Source organism: Glycine max, chromosome 4 (genome assembly GCF_000004515.6).
Source record: "Glycine max cultivar Williams 82 chromosome 4, Glycine_max_v4.0, whole genome shotgun sequence".
NCBI classification, from domain to species: Eukaryota; Viridiplantae; Streptophyta; class Magnoliopsida; order Fabales; family Fabaceae; genus Glycine; species Glycine max.
This window is the reverse complement of record NC_016091.4, coordinates 4,928,995-4,937,963: the sequence shown is the minus strand read 5'-3', so window position 1 is coordinate 4,937,963 and position 8,969 is coordinate 4,928,995. Positions and strand designations below refer to the sequence as shown.

The 8,969-nt window shown below is 33.4% G+C and overlaps 2 pseudogenes across 2 annotated transcripts in view; one reads left to right on the top strand and one right to left on the bottom strand.

The window, feature by feature from the left end:
- The first annotated feature begins 2,658 nt into the window (after positions 1–2,658).
- Positions 2,659–6,556, top strand: LOC100814867 (pentatricopeptide repeat-containing protein At4g31850, chloroplastic-like; annotated as a pseudogene). The gene is made up of 3 exons (XR_414136.3): positions 2,659–4,970; positions 5,388–5,575; positions 5,676–6,556. The product of XR_414136.3 is annotated as a pentatricopeptide repeat-containing protein At4g31850, chloroplastic-like (transcript).
- A 226-nt stretch (positions 6,557–6,782) lies between these two features.
- Positions 6,783–8,969, bottom strand: part of LOC100820525 (probable protein phosphatase 2C 60) — a 6,468-nt pseudogene continuing 4,281 nt past the window's right edge. The window contains exons 7-10 of the transcript XR_001387798.3: positions 8,556–8,717; positions 8,321–8,373; positions 7,822–7,876; positions 6,783–7,340 (exon numbers count right to left, since the gene is read on the bottom strand). The product of XR_001387798.3 is annotated as a probable protein phosphatase 2C 60 (transcript). The remainder of the gene's footprint in view (positions 7,341–7,821; positions 7,877–8,320; positions 8,374–8,555; positions 8,718–8,969) is intronic.

Here is an 8,969-nt window from a genome sequence, read left to right as displayed (position 1 = left end):
TTGAATAGAACAGTTGCGTTAAAATTCATCTTCAATATATACATGAAGTAAGTCAGTCTGCTATTCCTTCCCATTTCCCATCTCTATTATATGGATGTTCCTTGTAGTTCTTATTAAGTGTACAAAGTGAGGGTAAAATGAAATTATTCAACTTATTTTTTACGCATATCACTTTTTTTTTTCCAATGCAAATCGTTCTGTCATTAGAAAGTGAGTAGAGCATCTTTAGTTTTTGGATATAAGTTATTTTATGACAGGCTAAACATGTGAAATCTCTTCTATTTTTTTTTCTAATGGTAGAATTAAACGAAAAGATTGAGAATTTGCCGTGGAAGAAAATTGATTAATTTATATAAAATTCATTGGTGGTGATGACAAGAACAAAAAAAAGAGAGAGGATTTTGAACATTTCTGTTCGAATGACACATTTGATAATTTTGTTACAAATTGTAATGAACTTATCAATTTAATTAATTTGGATTCCTTTCACAAGAAATAAATAAATTACAATTAGAATTGGGATCGAAGAATTATTGAGATTGATAAATTAAGAATGAGAATGAGAAATTATGTATAAAATAAGATGACAAATTTTTACAATATTTTATATCATGAAATAAAAATTATAGAAAACTTATTAGACTGACTTCGACTTGCAGGAGTGGCAAATGGATTGATTCTGTATGTGTGAAATGGTCAATTTTTGTAGGAAACGTTCACTGTTGAAGCTGCTTTCATATAATGACTTTCACTTCAAGAAAATTTGGCAAGCAACGACAAAGGTATCAGTTTCTGACATTTCAATTATTATTTGTTATTTTTTTTCCAAAACAAAAAAGCATGTCTCTTTTTCTCAGAGCTTGTCAGTGGCACCTGTGTTGGTCGACCAACAATCAATCATCATTATCATTTGCTGGGTAAAAACAGTAGAGAACAATCAAAACCAAATTTAATCTCAATATCGTAAGACTTTGAAATATATTTTTTATATTTCAAATTAAAACGAGAAAACTTTTTAATTGTGCTAACTAATTCTATTTGTGATATTTAAGTCTTTATAGAAAAGAGAAAAACAAGTACTTTTTTAGGGAAAAAAATGAGTAAATTAGTTTTTAATTGTAAAAGAAAAATCAGTTCTCTTTTCCATTTTGTCCTCTCTTTTTCTCCCTTATTCCATCTTTGCTCTCTTGAATAATTTCTTCTAAATTAAATTGAGTTTTAATTTTAAAATAGTTTTTAAGGAGAAAAAAAACAAGATCAAGCATATAGAAAAAAAAACATCATGTATAATTTGAAAACTATTCTATGAAAACAATTTCCAAAAATTTCGGCTTGTTGAATTAGCTTTTGATACCTATTTATATTTAAGTTTAATTTCACTTTTCGTACCTGAAGTATTGTTGATTTTAATCTCTCATTTTTAATTGTGCTAATTGGGTTCAAGATTTTTTTTTTCATGTGACAATTGGATTCCTTAATTAATCTACCGTTATATATATATATATATATATATATATATATATATATTTTAATTTTGTGGATATGGTATGTTGAAAATCACATGTTAAAGTGGTAGTTAACATGACGATTGATAAGGGTTTGTGAGACAAGAGACTGAAGGACCAAGATTATATACAATTGAAATACTACTTTAGAGACGAAAAATATAACTAATATCTAAACATGTAACTTGATTAATATCATTTAATTAGAAAGTTAATCAATGACATCATTGAGATTTAGAGTTTGCCTTTTAAAAAACCATTAATAATATATTTAATAAAAAAATCATTGTGCGCGCTTGTGTAAAAGAAACAATTAAATTAGAAACTTATCACTATGTAATTAAAGAATCTAACTTAATTAATTAAATAATATATATGAATTATTATAAATAAATTATGACCATGTAGATACTACTACACAACCTCATCGCTGTGGCGAAACTAGTGGTTCACCAACTTTGGAATACATTTTAATGTGCTGATTAACATTTATCCAATAAACATGTACATTTAATCTGATAATTGATACTATAAAGTTTCACTAATAATTCTATCCTCACCTTTCACCTAACAACCACAAGGGTAAACCTTACCCGGAACATGCTGATTTTGGTGGCAAAAATATCCAAACCGAAATTTGATGGAACACTTACGAACAGCAAAGCTAATCATGCGCTTTGGCTTTTTCTCTGTCACTGATTAACGATTACTATCTGCTCTGCTCACTTTGTATACCCAGTTCCGGTGACAGGTTCATACAGTTTTGATTTGCTATTATCTAATCTTCAGTGTGCTTGTTCTGAATTTCAGTCTCTCCTTTCGTTGATTATTATTGGACTTTTGCGTTTCTATGGCTGTCTTAGTGCTCTGTTCTTCAACCATGTGTAGTAGCAATTTGTCCTCTTGTGCTTCTAGTGACACCAATGTTTATGTTATGAGCAATAATGGGTTCTTTGGAGGGATCCCATTAGTCAAAATGAAATCTTTTCCAAATGGGTCTTTGGTAAATTGGAAGAAACATGGAAAGAGACAATTGGGTCTTCGTGTGTTTGAGACAAGATGTGCCCATGAGGTAGTTGTGGTGAATGGTAAGAGCAAAAGTAGTGTGTCTTCTGAAGAAGTTATTGGCGTTCTGAAGTGAGATGGAGGCTGATTGTTTGATCAGGCAAGTCTCTGGGCTTTATGCAAGTCTGGAAAAGTTGATCAGGCATTTGATATGTTAGATGTGATGAGAGTGAAAGGAATTTTTCCAAATCTTCATACTTACAACACGCTGATCTCTGGGCTTTTGAACCTGAGAAGATTAGATGAGGAATTAGAGCTTTTCAACAATATGGAATCTTTGGGTGTTGAACCTACTGCTTATTCATACGTTCTTTTCATTGACTATTATGCAAAGTTGGGGGATCCTGAAAAAGCTCTTGACACCTTTGAAAAAATCAAAAAGAGAGGCATTATGCCTAGTATAGCAGCATGTAATGCATCTTTATATAGTCTTGCTGAAATGGGTAGGATCAGAGAAGCAAAAGATATATTCAATGTTCTTCACAATTGTGGGCTTTCACCGGACTCAGTAACCTATAACATGATGATGAAGTGCTACAGCAAAGCAGGACAAATAGACATAGACACAAAACTTTTGACTGAGATGTTAAGCAAAGGGTGTGAACCAGATATAATTGTAGTTAATTCTTTAATTGACACACTTTACAAGGCTGGCCGAGTTGATGAAGCATGGCAAATGTTTGCAAGACTGAAGGACTTGAAGCTAGCTCCTACAGTTGTGACATACAACATTTTACTTACTGGTTTAGGGAAAGAGGGAAAACTCTTAAAGGCCCTTGATTTGTTTTGGAGTATGAAAGAGTCTGGATGCCCTCCAAACACGGTGACTTTTAACGTACTCCTCGATTGTCTTTGCAAGAACGATGCAGTTGATTTGGCCTTGAAAATGTTCTGTAGAATGACAATTATGAACTGTAATCCTGATGTTCTGACGTATAACACTATCATCTATGGCTTGCTCAAAGAAGGTAGAGCTGGTTATGCATTCTGGTTTTACCATCAAATGAAGAAATTTCTCTCCCCTGATCATGTAACTTTGTTCACCCTCCTTCCTGGTGTTGTAAAGGATGGAAAGGTTGAGGATGCGATCAAGATTGTCATGGAATTTGTACATCAGTCAGGTTTACAGACAGGTAATCAAGTCTGGGGAGAATTAATGAAATGTATTTTGATTGAAGCTGAAATAGAAGAGGCCATTTCATTTGCCGAAGGATTGGTATGCAATTCTATTTGCCAGGATGATAATTTGATATTACCTCTTGTTAGAGTCCTGTATAAGCAAAAGAAGGCTCTAGATGCTAAACAATTGTTTGATAAATTCACCAAAACTTTGGGAATTCACCCAACCCCAGAATCATATAACTGCTTGATGGATGGGTTTCTTGGATGTAATATCACTGAAGCAGCTTTGAAACTTTTTGTTGAGATGAAGAATGCAGGTTGTTGTCCAAATAATTTCACCTACAACTTGCAGCTTGATGCTCATGGCAAATCTAAGAGGATTGATGAACTTTTTGAACTGTACAATGAGATGCTTTGTAGGGGATGCAGGCCCAATATTATAACCCATAATATTATCATCTCTGCCCTTGTGAAATCTAATAGCATAAACAAGGCATTAGATTTATATTATGAAATCGTAAGTGTTGATTTCTTTCCCACTCCTTGGTCATACGGCCCTCTTATAGGTGGCCTTTTAAAGGCTGGAAGATCGGAGGAAGCAATGAACATTTTTGAGGAGATGCCAGACTATCAATCATCAATGCAAGCCCAATTGTGCTATTTATAATATTTTTATCAATGGATTTGGGAAAGCAGGCAACGTTGATATTGCTTGTGATTTGTTCAAAAGGATGGTTAAGGAAGGGATAAGGCCTGACTTGAAGTCTTATACCATTCTTGTAGAATGTCTGTTCATGACTGGTAGAGTTGATGATGCTGTGCACTACTTTGAGGAGCTAAAGTTAACTGGCCTTGATCCCGATACTGTTTCTTACAATCTTATGATCAATGGCCTTGGAAAATCATGTAGGTTGGAGGTAGCTCTTTCTCTTTTAAGTGAAATGAAGAATAGGGGAATTTCTCCTGATCTCTATACTTACAATGCATTGATTATCCATTTTGGAAATGCTGGAATGGTGGACCAAGCAGGAAAGATGTTTGAGGAACTGCAACTTATGGGTCTTGAACCAAATGTCTTCACTTATAATGCTCTCATTCGTGGGCATAGTAAGTCAGGAAACAAAGATCGAGCCTTTTCTGTCTTCAAGAAGATGATGGTTGTGGGGTGTAGCCCCAATGCAGGAACATTTGCCCAATTGCCTAATAAATGCTGATTTTACTGAGATATCTCATGGGGACCTTTTCTTATGTGCCTGATCTCAAAAGGGAGGCATGAAGGTATTGATGTTTTACTAAGAATGAGTTTATGGAAACATAATTTGATTTTGCATGATATTCTTTTTTGGAGCCTAATAGGTATGTAATATCTCTGTAAAAGGTTCTACACCGTCACTAGTAAATAAGAAATCATTGTTAATGTGATTTTTAATAAAATTATGATAAAAGTACATATCATGTATAACAGTTTGTGATTAGATAACAACATTGTTAGCGCATATGTGATTTATTTTTTTATTTGAGTTTGATAAGTATGCATTGTTAGTGTAAAAGTTTTTGCAATGTCAACCAATTAAAAATCATCTTAGATATGACTTTTAAGCCAGTTACAGTGTAAGACTTTCATATTAGCAGTATATGTATTATTTATTCATTTTATTTTGTTAACGCTTTTTTTTATCATTGTTGTTTCTCTAGGTTCACTTTGTCTTGGAAATGGTCTTGGAGATTGGAATTGCATACCAATCTTTCAATTAATGATTGGTATGCAAATTATTTGTATGATTCTGGAAATTCCTGCTGATTAATGCTGACAATTACTTGTGTAAAAAAAAGTATCCTGGTTCTTGCAATAACTTTTGAGGACCCATTCTGTACATTAGACTGTGAGTATTTCGGCCTATAAATATATTTCATGTTTCCTTCACAAACTATATGCTTGGGATTACTTAAGCTCATACAATTTTTCTTTTTTCTTGATTGCAGGCATACACAGTTGAGGCTTTCGAGGCTGATGATAGAGAGGTGGGAATGGAGAAAGGGTGGAAGTGTATGTTGCTGGGAAAAGGGGGAAATAAGGGAATTGACAACAAAAATGTAAGGGCTTCTATTTTTATAAAAATCAAATATTGAATAAAACTGACAACAAAATGTAAGGGCTTCTAGAGCCCGTTGGTGCCAAATCAAATCCTGAATAAACTGACAACAAAAAAGTTGTCCTTTTATTCAATTTCGATTGATTTTTGGATCTTATGTTCAAAATTGAATTGAATCAAACGGAATTGCAAGCATATTAAATTTATATTAATTTTGGTATTTTTTTAAAAAATAAACTTGAGATTATGTTGAGCAAGTAATTACAATTTAGACTAAATTGTGATTTACGGTGAAATTTAATACTTTGAACTATATTTTTTTTATGTATTTAACTTTTGGTTTATTAAGTGTTAGTTTCTAAATTGAAAAATAAGTCACTTGAAGAATGTGTTTGGGGGGTAATGTTACTCTAGTTAATGGCATTTCATTTGTTTGTTAATCAACAAATAAAAGTTGGTCCTTAAAAATAAACCAAGTAAAAATCGAATAAGAACTTTTTTTCCTCCCTCTAAATATTGATTATATTATTGAAGTTCAGTAAGTATTTAGCTTCTCTTTCACTTAAAGAGATAAACCATAAATGATTTATTGTATAACCCGAAATCTGCACAGCTTTACCAGGAAAACACAATATATAAATCAAAGTACTCCATCCACCTGAATTTTCTTCAATTAAGATCTCATTATTTCACAAAGCGATAGGAAACGTGTCATTGTATGCCAGAGATCATATGCCTAGTGACATGCTGGATTACACAACTCTTCATCCACCTCACAAGTATGAATTTTCCATGTACTCAACGGATGACTCATGTGGACCCAATCCTCGTTAGCTGGACACTAATAATAACTCTTATTTTATATACTTGTCAATCATGGTTTACTTCTATAAATCAACACTCCTTTTAAGGCGATCAATTTACCAGGCGTGTTGATTTTTTATAAGATAAATCAATCACAGAAAGTATATCGAAAAGCTGAGTATCAAAAGGAGTGTGCTACAAATATTTGTCTATGTCAAGAAGACATCACCCATTTTAGGTTATGTTCCTCTTTAGCATAAACACTCTTTACTGAGCTAGTAGCATTCTTGCAGATTGTTGATTATAACTACAATTACTGATATTTGGAGCCGCATGTTGAATATGCAGAACAGACTTTTTAAGAGTCAAAAGTAGACACGAGAGAGAAGAAACGGGAGAAAAACTGGTATTCTTTATGGTAATTGGAATATAGCAGTGGTGTATAATGTGGGATGAAAGGAAAATGACCATGCGGACGCATTCTAATCACTGTTGCACACTACATACATATGATCAATATTTGAACTGTCACTGAGGAATAATACTAACTTTCACTTCTCTCTAGTTTTGTTTCAGGTTCAGCTTGTCCGTTTGAAGAAGAGGATTGCTCTTCTGCTGGTGCACTGGACTGAGCAGGTCTTTTGAACTGCACCACGATCATGGTCATATTGTCACATCCTTCACCACCAGCAGTTGATGGTGCCAAACACCGGTCAAGTACGCTTTCGCACACTGCAGAAAGTTTCGTTTTCTGCCACAGATAAAATAATCACTCCATATAAAACTCAGGCACTACACATTAGCATGCAGACCATAGAAAATCAGGCACAACACATTTACTGATTTTATCAGAAACAGCAGATTGAGTAGTAGAAGACAATGGCTATTTTAGAGAAGTGCATTGAATGATAAGATAGAGATTGTGCAAAAGACAATGGATATTATAGAGGATAGTGTAGAGTGAGTAGTGCAAATGGCTATGGTAGAGAAGTGCATTAAGTGACAAAGAACAACACAGTGACTCTGTCTATGATATATTACTCAGCAGCATCTGTATTAATTCTCTCCAACTACCAAGCATAAATGACACAGTTCTTATATGTCAAACTAGTAAGTACTGCATTAAAAAGTAGCATCAAATAGCATAATTTGGGAACAAGTATGACAGCTACTTCTTAATTGAGTTAATACATTATCATCTCATTAGAAAAGGGTGACAACCAAGAACTCACCAAGTGCAATTGTTCACGAACAAAATCTACCAGTTGTTGACTTGACATGCAATCCCTGAAAATAATAAGGAGAAACAAATTTATTATCTTCAAAAAGGCAGTCTGAAGGGGTATATGCAAGCAAATTACACTTTTCAGAATCACACTCAGGTTTCAACAATGTTTTGGTAGATGGCATTGACATGCTAAGACCTCAATTTACATCCATCTATAAAAAAGTAAATGAAGGCATTTGTTTGATGGAAACTGAAAATAGGGCAGCTCTGTGATTTCTGAATCTAGAGGTGTTTGCATCAGTGTGTAATTTTAAAAGGAGATTGGTGTAATTTACTCATTTATAGGCATGAAACAAGAAACTTATCCCACCCACAGAAGACACATAACATTACCTGCCTAGTGTGACTAGAATGAAAAACCAAATGACATCATCCAAATACATCATCCAAATACATCATCACATTCAGAATCAAATGGAGATGTGGAAGCATAAGAAGAATACCATATGCCATCACAAGCTAACACCACAAATTCATCTTCGTCACAAAGCTCAACCTATAAAATAAATATCAAATCAACAATAATATATCAGTCATGACAGTTGAATACTTCACAAGTAGCAGTAAGCCCTACAGACGCATTTTACTATGGATCCTACCATATAGAAAATGGAAATGGTGGCACATTTATTTATCACTGAAGCAGCTAGCTGAATTGAATTACAGTAACAAACTTACAGTGTTTATGTCTGGATTGGCAGTTACAATTTGTTTTTCAGCAGGAAGAAACTTATTCTGTTTAAATTCCATGTCACCTGCAGTAAATTGAAACATATTAAAGAATTGAAACTTTATAATCCATTTACATTCTACCCCACCCCTCTAAATCCTAAAATGCCTCTTCACAAAGAAATCAGCATAATGAACAGACAGATATACAAAATTGAAATCTTCAATAGTTCTATTATATGATTATACTAATTTCCTTCTCTTATAAAGAACCAAAATAAAACATACAAAATACAACAAGTAGAAATCTGTTCATTTGTGATTTTATATTCATCCAAGTACATAAATTCATGGATCTTCCTCAGCTAAAGATGCAGGAGCCCAGCTCAGGCTGTTAGAGTTATAAAGATGCAGGAGAAATAT